Source organism: Kogia breviceps, chromosome 2, assembly GCF_026419965.1.
Source record: "Kogia breviceps isolate mKogBre1 chromosome 2, mKogBre1 haplotype 1, whole genome shotgun sequence".
In the NCBI taxonomy this organism is placed as follows: Eukaryota; Metazoa; Chordata; class Mammalia; order Artiodactyla; family Physeteridae; genus Kogia; species Kogia breviceps.
Genome location: NC_081311.1, coordinates 29,176,241 through 29,195,035, shown reverse-complemented (window position 1 = coordinate 29,195,035; position 18,795 = coordinate 29,176,241). Strand labels below are relative to the sequence as shown.

The 18,795-nt window shown below is 42.3% G+C and overlaps 1 long non-coding RNA gene across 2 annotated transcripts in view; it reads left to right on the top strand.

Moving 5' to 3' along the window:
• Window positions 1-18,795, top strand: part of LOC131751256 (uncharacterized) — a 64,669-nt gene that overhangs the window by 31,561 nt on the left and 14,313 nt on the right. Inside the window, exons 4-6 of one of the 2 annotated variants that reach the window (XR_010838854.1) lie at window positions 1,408-1,790; window positions 2,786-2,952; window positions 8,519-8,623. This is a non-coding gene — a long non-coding RNA (uncharacterized lncRNA). Of the gene's footprint in view, window positions 1-1,407; window positions 1,791-2,785; window positions 2,953-8,518; window positions 8,624-18,795 lie in introns of those variants that run through there. The other variant, XR_010838853.1, reaches the window with a different exon arrangement.

The window sequence follows — 18,795 nt, the reverse complement described above, 5'->3', positions numbered from 1 at the left end:
TCACCAAAATTTAGCAGTAATTGTCTCTTACTGGGTAGTAGGATTTCAGCAGCTTCTTGTTCATTTCTGCTTTCTGACTTTTATATAAAGAGCAGTGAAAGGAATAGATAAGTTAGAAAAATTAGCAAGAGTGGTTGATGATCCCATATAAGTTTTGTTAGCATCTGAACTCCCAGCTTACTCCAAATAGGGCCCTGTCAACACCAACTGGGACTTTTCTGTCTCCTGGGGGTAAGTACTCCATGCGGAAGGTCAAAGAGAATGTCAACCTTCCTTCTGCTATCTGAGGAAATCTGGATACAAGAGCCAGTTTCTAATGTTGTGATGCTGCAATTTACTGGGGGGAAAAAAGATCAACACACCCCACCATCTATTTATTTAATATTAAAAATAATATTTCACTGAGTTTGGCTGGCGTCAACTTGAGCAGTTACTCATACAGGAATTCAAACAAAAGCAGCACTGGCCCTGGGCCAGTGGGCTGGTGCTGGGTGGTCCATGTCCATCCTTAGCTCAGAGTAGCTCCTAGGCTGCTTTCAGACCTGCTTCGGGTTGAGAAGATGATGTTTTCATTTATTTATTAGAAATGTTTTAACAGGAAATGCTAATAGTTTGCATTTAGGGAGAACTACCCTGGAGACAGCTGGAAGAACCCAGCAGACGGGGCTGGGAAGGAGATTGCTACTCTCATCCTTGGAGTCAGATCAGGGCCTGTTGTAAAAGTCTACACTGGGGCCTCACGCACCAAGTTAGCCCGAAAGATGCTGGTTGCTTTGCTTCAGGACAGAAACAGGAGCAGGGCCGTTCTTTCAGCTGCCCTGTTTCCCTTCTCTATTGCCATTTGCTTCTTAGGAACCTGAAGGTGTGTTTTCAATGTGGCCATGAACACAGATGTTGGCTCTGCTAGCAATGAACAGGTCCTGTATACATGAACGTTCAGGTGGGAGTGTTTGAGCCGAGGTGTAAGCAAGCACATGTGTAACTCGAACCCACTTTTAGTTTGACTGTGGGCTGGTGGAGTTATGTGTGAGTTCAGGGGTTACATGTGCACATCTTTTCAGTGTATCAGGATGAGTGAAAGACAAGTGTTTGCAGGGGATTTCAGGCGTGTCCTCAAGCTCCAGAGTGCATTCCAATGTTGGATCATATTCATGGGTATGGGCTTGTGGAGCCCAGAGAAAAAATGAAAGACAGCGGTAGTACAAATCAAGCCCGAATGTTTATGTATGAGAGGAACATGAGCAGGTTTGTGTATCGTTAAAAATCCTCTTCCAGCTGTTTTGGAAGATGGTAGGACTTCATTCGTTGGCGGGGGTGGGGGGGGGGCGTGACTACAGTGCCGTGGGGAACGGGGTCCAATGTCTAACCCAGTCTGGCACGACAACAGGGCTGTTCCTGTGTTTCCAGATAACAATAGAGGTGAAGCCTAACCCTGGAAACCAGTCAAGATTCCCAGAGATAACTCGGGCAGCAAGAGCACTGTCAATGAAAAGAAACTGACCTTTCGCCTTCTGGAGTCACAGAATTCCCACAAATGCTGTGTCCTCATCAGCTCTGGCAGGCCCGCCACCACAGCCCAGACTTTGACGCCAATTCATAAACAGCACGGACGGGGCTGTGCTAGAAGTCAGAGCTTCTCCACCTCCAGCACCTCAAAATACAGGCTCCCCGCCACCCCATTGTCTTCTAGAAGTTAACCTTCTCCCCAGGCTCACAAAGTTATGAGACAGCCTTTAAGGGGTTTTCCTCTGACAGTGTGGTTTAGTCTGCTGCTGCTGAAGAGACCTCAGGTGAGACTTGAGCCTTTCAGAAATGTGTTCTAAAATCTGAATGGAGAGCCTTTGGAAGGACTGAAAAGCCTTGGGAGTCTCAGGGCAAGGGTCGTGGAGGACTTGGGCTGGGGTGGGGAGGAGTCGGTGAGAGAGGATGAGGGAGAGGAGTCTGTGTCTAAGACAGTGAGAGGTACAAGGTTAGAAATTCATTAAATTTCTCGTTTAAGGTCACACAATTAATGAATCTCTTTGAGCCCCCGCTTCCTCAGCAAAATGAGAATGTTAGAGTTTCTGGTTTTTAAATCCAATAAACTAGGACTTTATTCCTTAACAACTGCTTTCCCCCACCACCCTAAAAACCATTAAGTATCATCACATAAACCACTAGAACAATGGTTTTCAACCTTGGTTGCGCATGGAATTGCTGGAGAAGGTGTCGACAATGTTAATGCATGAATTCCACCTCCAGAGATTCTGATGGAATTCATCTGGGTAAGGCCTGGACACCAGGACCACTCTCTCCTTTCTTGAATCCTCTTGTCAACTCTTATCCTGAAATGTAGGTATTTTCTAAAGTTCTGTCCTTGACTCTCATCTTTCTCTATATTTTCTCTATATTTCTCTTCTCGTTCATTCCCACATCTTCAACTATCATTTCTTCGAGGATCATGTCCAAATCCATGTAATTCCTGATCTATTTATCCAGCTTTCTTTTGCCTACCTACTTCTGGAATGATGCTGTGTCTCTAACACATGCTCTGTTCCCAACTCAACATCTTGAGTTCTATTCTTTGGTTTCCCTATTTCTGTAATGATACATTGCCCCATTAGCCTATCACCAAGACTTGAAGTGTTAGTGTTATCTTTGTTGATTTAAAAAATGTATTAACATGAGTATTGGTACATTACCTCTCTGCCACAACATAAACTTCTCTACTACCCACCATGAAGAGAATATTGTCTTTGATAGCTTTGCTAAGCCTGCCCTCTAAGTAGAGTTCTGCCTTTTCCAGGATGGTCCCTAGGCTTTGTGATTCAAAATAAGGAGAATGGATAAACAGAGACAAGACTGAAAAGGCAGAAGGAAAGGAGGAAATGAACAAAAGACCGAACAGAAGAAATGGAAAGTGAGGGGTTAAGACAGTGAGGAGCTCCAGAGCTGCTGAAATGTAAGAATCAGGTGAGGAAAAGTTTAAGAACTGTTCCTAAAATTTATGCTTTTTAGTGTTCTTAGAAAACGGCAAGAAAAATTTGAATTTGTTTTAAAATAGTTCTGGTTGCCAGATTGTTTTTCAGTTCAGCATTGCTTTGAGACTGAGCCTTGTGATGTCCAGCTTATATTTGGGTTATACATGACACCTCCTTTTTCATTTGCCACATCTAAACAGTTGCCAAACCCTGTAACTTTTTTCCCTTCCAGCCTTATCACTACTGCCCAACAACACCATACATGCCAGCTCGACTTCCTCACACCTCCAACTTTTTTATTTCCTTGAACTTTGGCTCATTCTGTTTCCTACGCCCAGAATCACTGCCTATATCCATCATAAGTTCTTTCTATATTTCAAAACCCAGCTCAGATTCCACCTTCTCAAGGAGACCTTCCCTGTTGGCACTTTACACATTCTACATTCCTTCCTGCCCTTGCACATGCAATTTTCCAAAACAACAGTAATCATAATGATGGGAGTTCCCTGGTGGCCTAGTGGTTAGGATTAGGCGCTGTCACTGGCATGGCCCGGGTTCAGTCCCTGGTCAGGGAACTGAGATCCCGCAAGCGGCATGGTGGGCAAAATATGAAAAAAAAAAAAAATGATGATGGTGGTACCAACGACTATATTTAGATTGAGCTCATGGTGGTACCAACGACTATATTTAGATTGAGCTCATTGTGTCCAGGCACTATTATAGGTGCTTTGCACATATTATTTCATTTAATTCTTGCAACAGCCCTGTTAGGTAGTACTGTGGGAACTAAGGAAGGGTAAAGCAACTTCCCTAAGGTTACACGGCTATAATTGTCACCAACAGGATTTGAATCCAGGCCTCAGAATCTGTATGATTTCTAGAGTGTACTTACATTTTAATACTTCAATACATGACTGAATATATTCCTGTCATTCCTCTATGTGTACAGGCAGTTTTCATTTGTTACTGCTTCACATTTTGCACCTCCCCCTATTCAACAGTCTCAAATAAATGCTTGTGCTTCACTATCGTCACTTACATAATCACTTAACAATTCCCACTGCTATCCAAATAGAAGACATCAGCATGTGCATGATCAGGATTTTGACTTACAGAGGTTCACTTTAGGTTGAAGTCTTCAGGGACACTTAATCTAAGAGCAGGGAGCATATGTTTATAAATGTTACCTTTGAGTTTCATCTTCTTCCTCTTCATCTTCTTCCTCATAATGTCTTTGACATGTCAGCTGTAAAGCAAACCACAGAATGTCCATACTTGAGTGAGGTGAAGATTTAATGCTGCTGCTCTAGTTCAAGTGGCTCTACCTAGAACTACAGTTGTGTTTTGCCAGTCATTGTGAAATACACACACAGTGATTTAATACAGCTTGGTTTATATTCAGAGGCAGCTCTGTTCTAACATCTTGGAGTGAGCAGTGAGGTTCCTTTTAAAGCAAAGGGCAATTCACTTGGTCAGGAACAGTTTTCAGGTGAAGAAAACTATAGTTTTCGTTGAGAAATACGTAAGCCAATTATTTTTAATTCTATAAAATATATAAATACTTTTCAGGATAAAATCATGCTTTAAATTTTAAATGCAAACTATTGGCCATGATTAAGGACTGATTTACTCCCCCACATGAAACAACCCCCAAAATTGACAGAATATCTGAAACAATGGTGTTTGAAAGGCACTGAATATCAGACAAAGAAGGATAGTGATCCCTGAGAGATGTGAAACAAATGAAGTAAGCACTATAATTGCCCCAGATTACTGCCTTGAGAGAGTTTCCAGGCCATAGCACAGAGAGGGTGCCCAGGCAGAGCCAGGCAAGCTCAATGAGTTGAAAAAACAAAGCTGAGAGTTTGAGGAGACTAAGGCTTCTGGAGTTCTTAGGAGAGAACTGCACAGAAAGAGGAAGTTCTAGACGTTTGCAGAAGGTTCTCACTTCAGTATTCAGCTGAGGACTGATCAGCACATACATATCAAGAAACTATCTGAGGCCAGAGAATCATCTAAAAAAGTTAGAGGTAATGGACTGGCACTCACATAGGGCTAAGAAGAGTGTCTGTTCTCATCAGCCAGACTTGAAAACGTCAAGATTCATGGCTCGGGGGATAAGAGTACACAGAAGGATACTGCTCTGTAGTAAAGACTAATTAGTCCTAGGCTGAACACTGCCCCAGTCCTACCTAACAAATCTTAAAAACAAGACCCAAAAGCATTAAGCTCTTCCTAAGTGATTTAACAAAATCCTAGAACAAAGCTCCAGAATATTTAAAGAAATATAGAAAAGACAATGTGGTATGGACTACTAGGACTACTGAGTTTATTAGCAAGGTTGCATGATGCCAGATCAATACGCAAAAATTAATGGTATTTCCACATACTGGCCTGAGCAATCAGAAATTAAAATTTAAATAAACAATACTATTTACAAGAGTATTAAAAGATATAAAATGCTTAGGTATAAATCTGACAACAGGTATGAAAGAACTATACTCTGCAAACTACAAAGCGATGTTGAGAGATTAAAGACATAGATTGTGTTTTCAACAAATGATTATGACAAAATTGGAGATCTGTATACGAAAAATGGACCATAGCTTTAAATGTAAGACCTAAAACTATAAAATTTATAGAAGAAAACATAGGAGAAAACCTTTGTGACCTGGGTTAGGTAAAGATTTCTTAGATACAACCCCAAAAGCACATTCTATAAAAAACCAAATTGATAAATTGGACTTTATCAAAATTTAAAACTTCTGCTCTTTGAAAGATGCTACTAAGAGAATGAAAAGGCAATGATAATTGAAAGGAAATATTTGCAAATCATGTATGTAATAAAAGTCTTATATCCAGAATAAAGAACTCTCAAAACTTAGTAATAAGAAAAAACCCAATAATAAACGATTAACCCATCCAACAAGAAAATGGCAAAAGATCTGAACAGACACTTCACCACAAGGACATGTAGATGACAAATAAGCACGTGAAAAGATGCTCAACTTCACTAGACATTAAGGAAATGCACATTAAAACCACAATGAAATACTACCATGTATCTATTAGAATAGTTAAAATTGAAACACAGATGATACCAAGGGTTGGTGAAAATGTGGAGGAACTAGAACTTTTGTCCACTGTTGGTGGGAATGTAAAATGGTCCAACCACACTTTGGAAAATAGTTTGGTAATTTCTTTAAAATTAAAACATAACTCTCGCATGATCCAGCAATTTTGCTCCTAGATATGTACCCCAAATAAATGAAAGCATATGTCCATACAAAGACTTGTACGTGAATGGTCATAGCAGGCTTATTTGTAATAACCAAAGGTGTGGTCCCCAGACCAGCACTATCAACATCACCTGGGATGATGTTGATTGTTAGAAATGCAAATTCTCATACCCCACCCGAGACCTACTGAATGAGGGGGTTTATGGGTTTACCATTTTCCATTTGGACTGGAAATTGTCCCAGCAATATGAGATTTTCAAACCCTTTAGGTCATTCTGATGCAAACTAAAGTGTGATAACCACAAGCCCCCCGACTCCACCCCATCCCTTACCCCAGATGATGCTGGTACCCCAACCACACTTTGGGAGCAACTACTTCAGAACAATGCTTCTTAAACTTCAGTGTGCATATAAATTCCCTGGAGATCTTGTACAAATACCAATTCTGATTCATAGGTCTGGGAGGGTGGGGTCTAGAGAATCTTCATTTCTAATAAGCTCCCAGGTAATACTGATTCTGCTGGCCCTGGGAATTCTGGTAAAGATTATCCTTGGAAATGCCCTAATTTCTTAAAAGCAGAGCTCATTTGGCTACCTCAGTTCTTCTCCTATAGAGAACCCACTGAGTGTTAGGATAGAATCTAGGCTTCTTTATTCTCTTCTGTTCTAGTACCTACCCAGTTTTGGAAGAGAACTAAAACCCTTCCCTTTCCAGCAGAAAGGGGCTCTCTTCTGGAATGTTCTCTTGGCTGCCTTAGATTCTGACATTCCCTTAGAGCCTAGACCAGAGGTTCCCAATATTAATTCACCTATGAAGCTTTTTAAAAATACCGATGCCTGGACCCAGGAGATTCTGTTTGGATTGGTCTGGTATGAAGCCTAGGCAGCAGTATTTTTAATGCTCCCCTGGTGATCTTACTGTGAGCCAGAACTTAGAATCACTAACTAGCTGACTAGCTTACATGTACCCCCAGACTGCCCCCTTTTATATTCATTCAACAAGTATTGATAAACCATCCTCTATTTCCCTCCCAGGCTCTGAGCTACTGTGCTGGGGATACCAAGATGAGTAGGCCATGGTCCCTGCCTTCAGGAAGTTAAAGTCTGGTGGGAAAGACGGAGAAGTCTACACAATTTTCATACCTATGATAAGTGCTACAACAGAGATATCTCATTCAGTCAATATTTATTAACAATTTACAAGTTTTAGGCACTAGGAATGTTACAGTGAGCTAGACAGACACAATCTCTACCTTAATGGAGCTCATGTCCAATGGGAGCCCCAAATTACAAGGGACACAGAAAAGGGGGCCCTAATTCAAACTGAGAATCATCAGTAAAGGACTCCCGAAGGTTCTGAAGCTTCCACTGAATCTTTTTTCTTTTGTCTGTGTTGGGTCTTCGTTGCTGTGCACGGGCTTTCTCTAGTTGCGGCGAGCAGGGGGCTACTCTTTGTTGCAGTGCGCCGGCTTCTCATTGTGGAGCATGAGCTCTAGGCGCGCAGGCTTCAGTAGTTGTGGTTTGTGGGCTCCAGAGCGCAGGCTCAGTAGTTGTGGTGCACGGGCTCAGTTGCTTCACGGCATGTGGTATCTTCCCAGGCCAGTGCTCGAAACCATGTCCCCTGCATTGGCAGGCAGATTCTTAAGCACTGCGCCACCAGGGAAGCCCCTCCACTGCATCTTAAAACCTCATATCATCCAGGCCCAAGAAGAGGGGAGAGTACTCCTGGCAGAAAAGACAGCATGGGCAAAGGCCCAGAGGTATGAAAGAGCGTGGCACATTCAGAGAACTGGCAATACCACAGCCAAGGGGGCTTCCCAAGAGCCCAACTCCTGGGATTTGTCTAATGTCTTCTCCCCTTCCTCCATCCTCATGCTTAAGGCCGCCTTTCCCCTTCCACTTAATAACAGTCTTCAGGGTTCAGACATGGACAGTTGTCTTCCAGCTCATTCTACAAACCCAGAACGCCACTATTCTGACACCGTTTATACGGCACTTTCAGGCGAAAACCTTCTTCCTCTCTTCAGACTGAGACTGCTTCCCAGACGCACCCGTTTCCTCTTTTCTGCTCCCACCACCAGAAAAGGTCTCCAGGTGGCGCCCTTTCACTCAGTTCTGCTATGGTCAGGCACACCCATTTTCCCACCTAATTTCCTCTCCACTGAATTTCCTCCCCGCAAGCCCCAGGGCTGGAACCTTAATCTGAGGAAGAGGATCACAGGAAGCATATTCAATACACAAGCCAGTGAAGTTGTTCAGTTTGCGCCTCTCCCTTAGTTCAAGCAGCAGGGTTCATTCTTAGCTCTCTCCTCCCTTCAGCTTCCGTTGCAGCACATTGTGCCTCCTACTCAAGACTTCCCCAACTCCACCCACCGTAAGCTGGATGGTCCCCACTCCTCGGTGAAGTTTTTCTTTTCACACAGACAATGCGTGCTCAAAGAATTGTTCCCCGGATGATTTGACATCTGCGCACGGATGAGGGTACATTTTTAAGGGGGGAAAAAAAAGAATTGAGATCCAACATGCCAATCCCTATCCCCTGCTCTTCGCCTAAGAGAGAACCGGAAGGATGTTTCCCTCCCATAGACGCTGCTGTCAAGAAGCAAGCTGCTGAGAAGTCCCTGCTGGTCCAGTGGTTAGGACTCGGCGCTTTCACTGCTGAGGGCCTGGGTTCGGGGAACTAAGATCATGCAAGCCGTGTAGCGCGGCGGAAGAAAACAGCAAGCTGCTACTGATCTCCTCATGGAGTAACCTGTTTTAACGATCACAACAATCATGGCAATTGCTTCCCCTGACCGTTTCCCCTCCCCACCATTTTTCTAGCCATGCTTACTAACACTGAGGCAGGAAAATAAGACCCCAACAGAAAGGTAGTGAGGAATTGTTATCAACGTTCCTGGGAGCAAAAGCCAGGCGTAAATAATCTTGGTAACCCACATAGTACCTAGCACAGTGCCTTATCTAGTCCAGGCGGATTACTCTGTATCAGACACAAATAGAGCAAAAAATACGTGATGGATTCCAGCCTATTTGGAGAATGGAAGCTGCAGCAGTACAAGGCCAATTCCAGGGCTGACCCTAAAGTCCACTTCCCTGTTTATTTCCACTTACTATGTATGGGTTGAGAAGGTGTTTCAATTGCTGTATCAGACAACGTTTGTTGAGCATACGCTGCCTACTGGTGCTGTGACCCTGTGACTGGATGAGAATTCTCACAGGGCCAATCAGACATAAGGACTTACCCTACTAATGACATAAACATCGCTTCTAATGAGCTCTTCCTTAGCATGCTTGTCCACCCAGGAATAACCAAACTGCAGGGCAGTTATGGATTAAAGGTAGCTGTCGATTCTTTGCTGCTTCTCCCATTGTTATGTGGAGTCTGAGTCCTCTCTCCTTGAATCTGGTTGGCCTGAGTGACTCGCTTGACCCATAGAGAGTGATGGAAGTGAAGTAAGTTCTGGGACTTTCAAGACTACATTATAAGAAGCCTTGCAGCTTCTACCCAGACCGCCTGGAACAACTGCTCTAGAGTAAACTGGCCACTATACAAGAAATCTGATTACCCTGACACCACCCTGCTGTTAGGAAGCTGGAGCTGGGAAAGGGCATATGGAGAGATACTTTACCAGCCCAGCTTTACATGAGTGAAGAAACCTTCAGATGGCTCTAGACTCAGCTGTCATCTGATAGTCACTGAATGAGGGACCCCATGTGAGAACCACCCAACTGAGCTTATCAACCCCTAGAAACATCATAGATAATGATAAAGTATTTGTTCCTATATACTACATCAAAAACAAACAACTCTGGCTAGGTAAGTTATTATCATTGGGGGAAGCTGGGTGAAGTGTACATAGGAAATCTCTGTAGCATTTTGCAACTACTTATGAATCCTAAATTACTTTTTAAGTTATTAAAACATAAAATACTAGTGCCTTGATCTGGAGAAAATCTATTTTGAAAGAACTAAAGACAGCTGGAGATTTTCCCTGAGCCACATTCCAGATGCTGACAATGCCAGCACTGGCTGCAGCCAACAGGTGTGTGTAACTACAGCCCTAAGTACATTTGCTGGCTTTGAAAGCTCTGGGGAAGGCTCTGACCCCCCCCCCCTCCCAATGCCAGTGACTCAGCCTTAATCCTAATGTTTCAATCATCACATTCGTGTCTCCTACTGAGGAAACACCCAGCTCTTCCTTCTGCCTAGTGAGGAAAGAGACTGCGTCAGCTCTTTGTTTTTCAAAGTCTGACATAACGATATGAACAGGCATGAAATGTCACCCAGCGAAAGGAGATTTTCTCTGCTAGCATTTTTTTTTTAATACCTCTTTTCTTTGGTTCAAAAAAAAAATCTCATAACAAACAAGTGAATTCATGTATTCATTCTGCAGTGCTTTAGTGATATCCCCCCTTCTCTAGCTCTCAGGGAGACCATTCACCTCACAGAGACTAATTTTTCTCCACTCCGAACTAGGCACTGTTGGCATATGGAAGTGTGAGAGACAAAAGACTATAGTGGAAAAGCTTTGGACTTTAAGGACCTGGGCTGACATCTCAGTTTTGCCATTTGCAGTATGGCCTTGGGATAGTTTTCCATTCTCTCTGAGGGGACAAGAAAGGTCTCCTTACAAACCTCAGGGACATGTGAAAATCTCAAGTGAGTGCAGTGCTTTGTCAACCAGTGGGCCAGTGAAGGCTATTATTATCACATACCATTGTGTAGCTGGAGGTCAGAGAAGGAAGAGGGAACTGGGCAGGAGCTGTCAGGGAGGACTTGATGGAGGACATGGGTCTAAAGTGGACCTTGGAGGAAGGAAAGGATTGGGAAAGGCAGAAAAGGCATTCCTCCCAAGAGGAACTGAGGAAGGGATTATATCCTGTGGGGGAGGGATGAAAGTAAGGAAACTTGACCTAACCTGTGAGAGTGGTTTTGATTGAGAAACCATATGAAAAACAAGTTTAGGGAGATAAAAGTTCCTCAGATTGGAAGTACCTAGAAAAATAAAGATGTAGGAAAGGGGAAAGGTACTGGATGAAGGATGCTCACCAACTTCTTACCTGCACTGTATCACAGAATATATCCCATTCTTCTGAAATATTTATTGCTCTCGTCTATACTGCAAAACCACCATAGTGAACCACGTTGGAGAATCGAAATTATGACAGTAACGATATAATCAAACAGATTGATGGATGCAGTGTGTAGGGACGAGGTTCTGAAATTTATTCTTTATGATCTCAGAAACAAAATGATGTTTATCCAGTTGGATGTCTTCTAAAAAATGTAACAAAGTGTCTTCCTACTCAGAAGTTTCTAGGAAAGGGAGCCCTGTACCTTTCTTTTGTTTCACACACTGATCTACCCCAGGACTAAATCAGCACACTAAGAAGAAAGGGCAGCATGTGTCCCTACACAGCCCTTCACCAAGATTCCATCCGGCTAGAATCTCCATAGCTCCAGTCTGTGATATTCTCTGACCGTGGACATCTTGCAACTATTTTTGCATGGGTTATTCCAAGACAGTAAATAAATCTCCTTACAGGGTAAAGACCATGAATCATGAAAAGATCTCACTTTTTTGTAAAGTAGTTCCTAATGTTTCTTTGGCGTCTTATTACTTTTGGGGGACCCCTTTTATTTAACCTAAGCTTCTTTCTCATAAAAAGGAAATAACGTGAAGAATCTGGTTGAATCCTAGAGAAATGCAAGGTATGACAAATGTAAGAGGAAATTCAGACATACTGTGGCTAAAGACCATTTCAAAAGAATCATGTTAAGACCTCAAAAGCTGCTGTCTCTCCTGTCCTTGCAAGAATAATCCAACAATTTTTTTTACAAAATTATGGCTAGTCTTTGTATTCAAATTACTACTTGCAAAACTACAGAGCCAAAATAAATAAAATGATTTCAAAATGAGAAAAACTTAGTTGATGCCCCAAGACTTGAAGTCTGTGATTGTATCTTGTTCTTTTTGTATTCCTGTTACTTAGCACAGTAAGTGTTTGTTGAATGAATAAATGAATACAGTGAGTGCGATCTAATGGTAATAGTGAATAATGTGTCATGAAAATAAGAAAAAATGACAAACCTCTGGGTCCCACACAAAAGCAGATGAGAATGAGCAGTGAAGAAAACCTGTGTATGCAATGTGAGAGAAATCGTCATTACTGAGGACAAATATATATTAACTTCCCACAATCCAAAAATAACTATACCAGCTTCTTAGTCTAGAGAGCAAAATGTAGCCATAATTCCTATCCAGAGGGAGCTTATAAATTAATGGAGGAAAAAATACACAAACGTATTCCACAGAAATATTTGAAAACAATTATCTACAGACTGACGTGAGAAAGATGATGTGTCAGCAATTGTGCTGGCAAGTTGGAGACTAGGTGGGGTTACTCAGGCAATATGAAATTCCTTATCCTCAACGACCATTTGTTGAGACTGATTCTCCCTGATCATGAGGAGGGAAAGAATAAGTTAAGGATGAGGTTGAAATTGAGAATAAAGTTGAAGATGAAGTGAAAATGAAGATTGGTAGTGAGGGCGGAGGCTGAGGAGAAGTAGAGACTGAAGCTGAGGTTCAGGAATGACTAGGGCTTGGTCATCTATACATTGTGGGATATTCTTGTAAACTGGTGGAGAATGGATTTCCTTCTAGTACTTTGAGCAAATTCCTCATCTTTTTAGACTCCTAATTTCCTTTTCTGTAAAATGAGACAATAAAGAGTCATCCCCCCACATAATCACAACCCCACACATTTTCTATGACCTTGCATGTGGTGATATATATAAAGCACCTCTCACACTATCTGGCACATAGTAAGTACTCAATAAATTGTAGCTTCCTTCCTCATATATTTGTCTGATGCATCTTCTTATGACAATGCTACAAGTTTTCTATTCTGTCCCTCATCTCGTTGATTGTCCATGGCTCTTGGTCCTTGTTCCACCTCTTCTGCTGACTTGCCATATGACATTTGGCAAATCTCATATCCTCTCTGAGCCTTGACTTTTCATCAGTGAAATGGGGATAATATCCGCCCAAGACACCTCCCAGTCTGGTTATGAGGATAATGCATGTGAAAGTACCGTGAGTTGTGTCAAGTGTCAGCAAATCTAAGATACTGTTAGTTAGGATTGAGCCCTATATGTATCAGTCCCCTAAATAGTATGTTTATCACTCAGAGGCTAGTGTGAGGCTGGAGAAGGACTGGGTAACTTCAGTGAACTAAATATTGCACAGACCCCCTGGGATGCTTTCACTTGCTCTGTGGTGCTTCTGTGGGGAGATTTGCACATCAAGTGTTTTTCACTGAACCCTTTCAACATTAAATTGCAATTTGAGCAGAGGAAATCAAATGGTCCACAAGTACTTATCAGGTAACCACAGAGACCATTGTACATATTCATGTTATTATAAACATGAACATAAATTCTCACTTCCAGGAGCTTGGAAGTGATTCCAAGTTCATAGGAGAGACAAGGCCGCCAACCGTAAGCGGACGCTTGCACGTGCACACAGACGTCATATTTGGATACACGGAAAGGGCCAGGCTTATTTGCAGGTTGACAAGCTGGTTCAAGATCCCAGGAAAATCTCCTGTCAAATACCCCAAGGGGAGGGGAATTATACCATGATGAACCTAGAATTCAGTTTCTGTCCTCTACCCCAAGCAAGCTGAGAACAAATATTGGAGTTGATTTTTTTTCATGGAATAGGTTTGTGGGTTTTTTTGTCTGTTTTTTTTTAAGTCCTATTAAGCAGTAAATTCATAGAGAATAGGTTCCAGCAGCTCAAGCCCCTCACAAGTGTGCTTCTCTGGGTGGAGCTTTAGTTGAACCCAGGTACCTCTCTCTTTGGCTCCCTTCTTTTTCTGATCATTTTCTTTCACACATTTCAGGAAGCTGCCTTGCCTCTTAAAGTGCTTAATATGTTCAATATGTACATTAATTCTCTTGGAAAGAATCTTGTCCTTAACTTGTTTGTTTACAGCAATGCCAACAGCATGCTGGCTAACACTGTAAACTATTCCAGATTTGCCATGGGGACACTTATGGGGCATTCCTTTTTGAACAGTGCCCATTCCCTTGATGTCACCCATACCACCTCTCTTGTGGATCCGCACGTATGTAGCCAAAGGAGTAGCTCCATGTTTTCTAAATGGCCCTGAGAATGTATAATGGGTGCTTCTTCCCTTTCCCTTTGTGTTGGTCATTTGGCAGATTACTAGAAGATGGCACTTCTGGACAAAAAAAAAAAGCAGATAATTGTTTTCAACGCAGCTCACGTGGTGAAAATCATGTATGTATAATAAAAATTTGGCTTTGGAAAGCCCTCAATTCAGTCATAAAATAGAATAGATATGCCCATACTTAACATGCCTCAAGTCTTTACATCTCTGTTAGTCAGCCTAGCAAGTTCCTTGAAACACCAAGATCACACCCACTGCAGCAAAACGCTTATACTATGACAGGCACATGGCAAATGAGACCAAATGAGCAAAGAGCAGAGTCACCCTTCCAGTCTCACTTTTTCCGTGGGTAGAATCACTCATACTAGTTAAGTCATTGCATTTTAAGTCCTGAGCCTCTACTCTGGGCAGATCCTATCTGCCTCTTTGCAGAGAGACAAGCCTGCTTCAAAAAGTCCCCTTTTCCAAAAATTGATGTATAATCTACAAACAATAAAACAATCTATCTTAAACTTATAGTCTGATAAGTTTGACAAATGTATACACCCGTGTGGCCATGACCACATTAAAGAGATAGAACATTTCCATCACCCCCAAAAGTTCTGTTGTGCCTCTTTGCAGTAAATTCCCACAACTGACACTAGGTAACTATTGATATGCTTCTCTTTTCTGCAGTCTTCTAGAATTTAATATAAATAGAATTTCTTTTTTAGAATTTCATATAAGTGAAATCATACAGTATGTACTCTTCTGTGAAAATGACCCATTTAAACAAGAGTTTAACCCATTTATAGAATAGAACGATTGCCTTTGAATGTAACTTACAGGGAAGAAGGAATGTAAAGTGGAAATAAAGGAGGGAAGTTTCTCTATAAATATGAGACAAATTTCTCAATCCTTTAAGATAGGACACTCAATTGATAGTCAAGTTCAAGCAACCTCAGTAAGGTTGACTTCAGGAGAAGGATGGTTTAGGATGGATCATTGTGGAAGATGAAGGCAGATAAAAACCTTTAAGGAGGACAGGAAATAGGAAGTAGAAAAAGCCTGGGAATGACTGTCAAACCTTGTTTTCAGTCATGGCTTTGTCACTAACAAGCCATCTGACCTTAGGCAATTTATTTTCCTGCTCTGATCCTGGTTTCATTGTCTATATAATAAAGGCACCGGACTATAGACATGGTTTCCAAGTAGCTGCATCACTAGACATAAGTTTCTTGAGGGCAGGGACTTACTTTGTCTTTTACTGCTGTGACCCCAGCACCAAGCAAAATGCTAGCACTCAATAAATATTTGTTGAATGAATGAATGATCTAGATCTAAGCTTTCTTCTAACCTTGACATCCTATCACTTTTTGGCAGAATCATCTAAATAATGTTCGTTCTTCGGCCCCTGCCAGCGCCCAGTGAGTCTTGGCCCAAACTGCCTTCTTTGCCACACAACCTGTGTCCATGTGGAGGCTAAAGGTTAATCTTACCCACCCACTAAAAGCCATTGAGACAAATATTTCCATTTACTCAAAAGGCAAAACAGCCTCCAGCCTTCCAGGAGAGCTAAGGGTGGAGGACAAAATGGGAAATTATCTGACCCTATAAGTTGTGGCAGTAAAATTTATAACACTTGTGAACAAATGAGGCTAAAGGGTCAGGCGTGTGCTCATCTAGAGTTACTTAGATGGTTGTAAGCAAGGTTTTCCTTGGCTTAACGGCTTTCATTCCGGAAGTTTGGCAGCCTCTATCACATGGCAAAAAGGTCTTCTCCCCCCGGAGCATGTGGGATCTTAGTTCCCCGACCAGGGATCAAACCCACCTCCCCTTCGTTGGAAGGCAGATTCTTAACCACTGGACCACCAGGGAAGTCCCACTTGTATCCCTCTTCTAATAAAAACTTTAAAATACCACTGGAAAAAAAAAAAAAAAAAAGGTCTTCTCCCAAAGGTTGCCTTCAGGGTCTGGATTAGCAATGAATGAAGAGGGTTGAGAATTTGCCAATATAGAATGTGAGAAGTGTGGTGAATTGTACCGGGAATGGTTAAACTTTAAAAAAAAGTTTTAAATCCTAATTCAATTTTTTTTTTTTTTTTTTTTTTTTTTGTGGTACGCGGGCCTCTCACTGTTGTGGCCTCTCCTGTTGCGGAGCACAGGCTCAGCGGCCATGGCTCACGGGCCCAGCCACTCTGCGGTATGTGGGATCTTCCCCATCCGGGGCACGAACCCGTGTCCCCTGCATTGGCAGGCGGATTCCCAACCACTGCGCCACCAGGGAATTCCCTAATTCAATTTTTTAAATGGTTTGCTGCCAAAAATACTGCTTCTAAATTAGGCCCCGGGGTTGTCAGTTTGCAATCGAGGCATTACTTTATGTTTGTATTCATGATGGCTGGAGCCTCTCCAGTGGCTGCTCTTAGAAAAGCCCTGGGCTTCCCTGGTGGCGCAGTGGTTGAGAGTCTGCCTGCCGATGCAGGGGACACGGGATCGTGCCCCGGTCCGGGAAGATCCCACATGCCGCAGAGCGCCTAGGCCCATGAGCCATGGCCGCTGAGCCTGCGCGTCCGGAGCCTGTGCTCCGCAACAGGAGAGGCCACAACAGTGAGAGGCCCACGTACCGCAAAAAAAAAAAAAAAAAAAAAAAAAAAAGAAAGAAAGAAAGAAAAGCCCTGAGCTCACAGTAGGAGCTAAATGAATACTTTTGAATCAGTAGATTGTAGTGATGGACTGGGATTTTATTGGGCTGAAAAATCTGATGGAGTGAATCCCTTTTATCATCTCTTCTCTCTACCTTGCTTCCCAGTAAAGTGCCTGCTCCAGTGCCTGGCTGTTCACTCATTTCCACACTTTCAGCTTGGTCACCTTGGAGCAACATTGACTTAAGTGGGCTCAAAATGCTCCAGTTCATTTGTCATCTCTGTCTCTCTCCCTCCCTCTCTCCTCACCATGACCTCATCCTCTCAGGGCAGAAGCTGGGTCATTTTATTCCCCATTATTCCTCCATCCCCTTCATGATTTTTTTTTTTTTTTTTTTTTTTTTTTTTTTTTTTTTTTTTGCGGTATGCGGGCCTCTCACTGCTGTGGCCTCTCCCGTTGCGGGGCACAGGCTCCGGACGCGCAGGCGCAGCGGCCATGGCTCACGGGCCCAGCCGCTCCGCGGCATGTGGGATCCTCCCGGACCGGGGCACGAACCCGCGTCCCCTGCATCGGCAGGCGGACTCTCAACCACTGCGCCACCAGGGAAGCCCCCCTTCATGATTTTTGACCGTAGAATCCCAGCTTTCTCTTTCTTAACCCTCCAAGTTCATGCTTTTCTTTCTATTATAAAAACTACCTAGCAAACATATTTACACAAAAGTATTAATGATAATATGTTGCTCCTCTAAGAATGTTTAGTTTCAAAGTGGATATAAACACAATACTGAATGCAAAGGAGTATAACCAGGCGATGAAAAAAATTATTTGACCAATTGACCTTCTAGGTGACCCTCAGACCACAGTACTTTATTCCACTTTATTGCAGTGGAATAAAGATAATACAAAGCTAGGTAAACCTTCTGCTATGAAGAACAAAGCTGAATTGGCAGAAAGTTTAGTAGCTATTTGCTTAGGTTCACATTCCAGTTTTGCTTCTTACTAGAAGATCTGAGGCAAATTGCTTAACCTGTCTATGCCTCAGTTTCTCCATCTCTAGACAGAGATAATAATAGTACCTATCTCATAGGTTACTGTAAGAGTGAAAAGAGTTAATACATCTAAAGTCCAAGAAGAGAGCTTGGCACATACTATAAATTCAGTGAGTGTTAGCTATTATCATCGGCAAATAGGGGGCAGTCCCTACTTCACAGGGTGGAAGAATTAGAAAGGTACCTTCATCAAGTCATTTAGCACAGTACTTAGCACACAGTAAATGCCTGATAAATTCCTGTGATTATTAAAGGGCACGATAGGTTTTTATAACTATAGGATTACAGCCCTCAAAAATATCCAGGTCCTAATCTCTGAAACATATGAATGTGACCATGTATGGGAAAAGAGACTTTGCAGGATCTTGAAAAGGGGAGATTACTCTGGATTATCCAAGTGGATCCTAAATGTGATCACAAGCGTCCTATAAGAGGGAAGCAGAAACTCAACAAAAACAAAATAAACAGCTCAATTCAAAAGGACTTGAATAGATATTTCTCTGAAAAAGATATACAAAAGGCCAATAAACATATGAAAAGATGCTGAAGCACTGATCATTAAGGAATTGCAAATTAAAACTATAAGATACCACCTCACTCATATCTATTAGGATGACTATGATCAAAACAGCAGAAAGTAACAAGTGTTGACAAGGATGTGGAAAAACTGGGAAAAGAAATGTAAAACGGTAGAGCTGCAGTGGAAAACAGTGTGGCAGT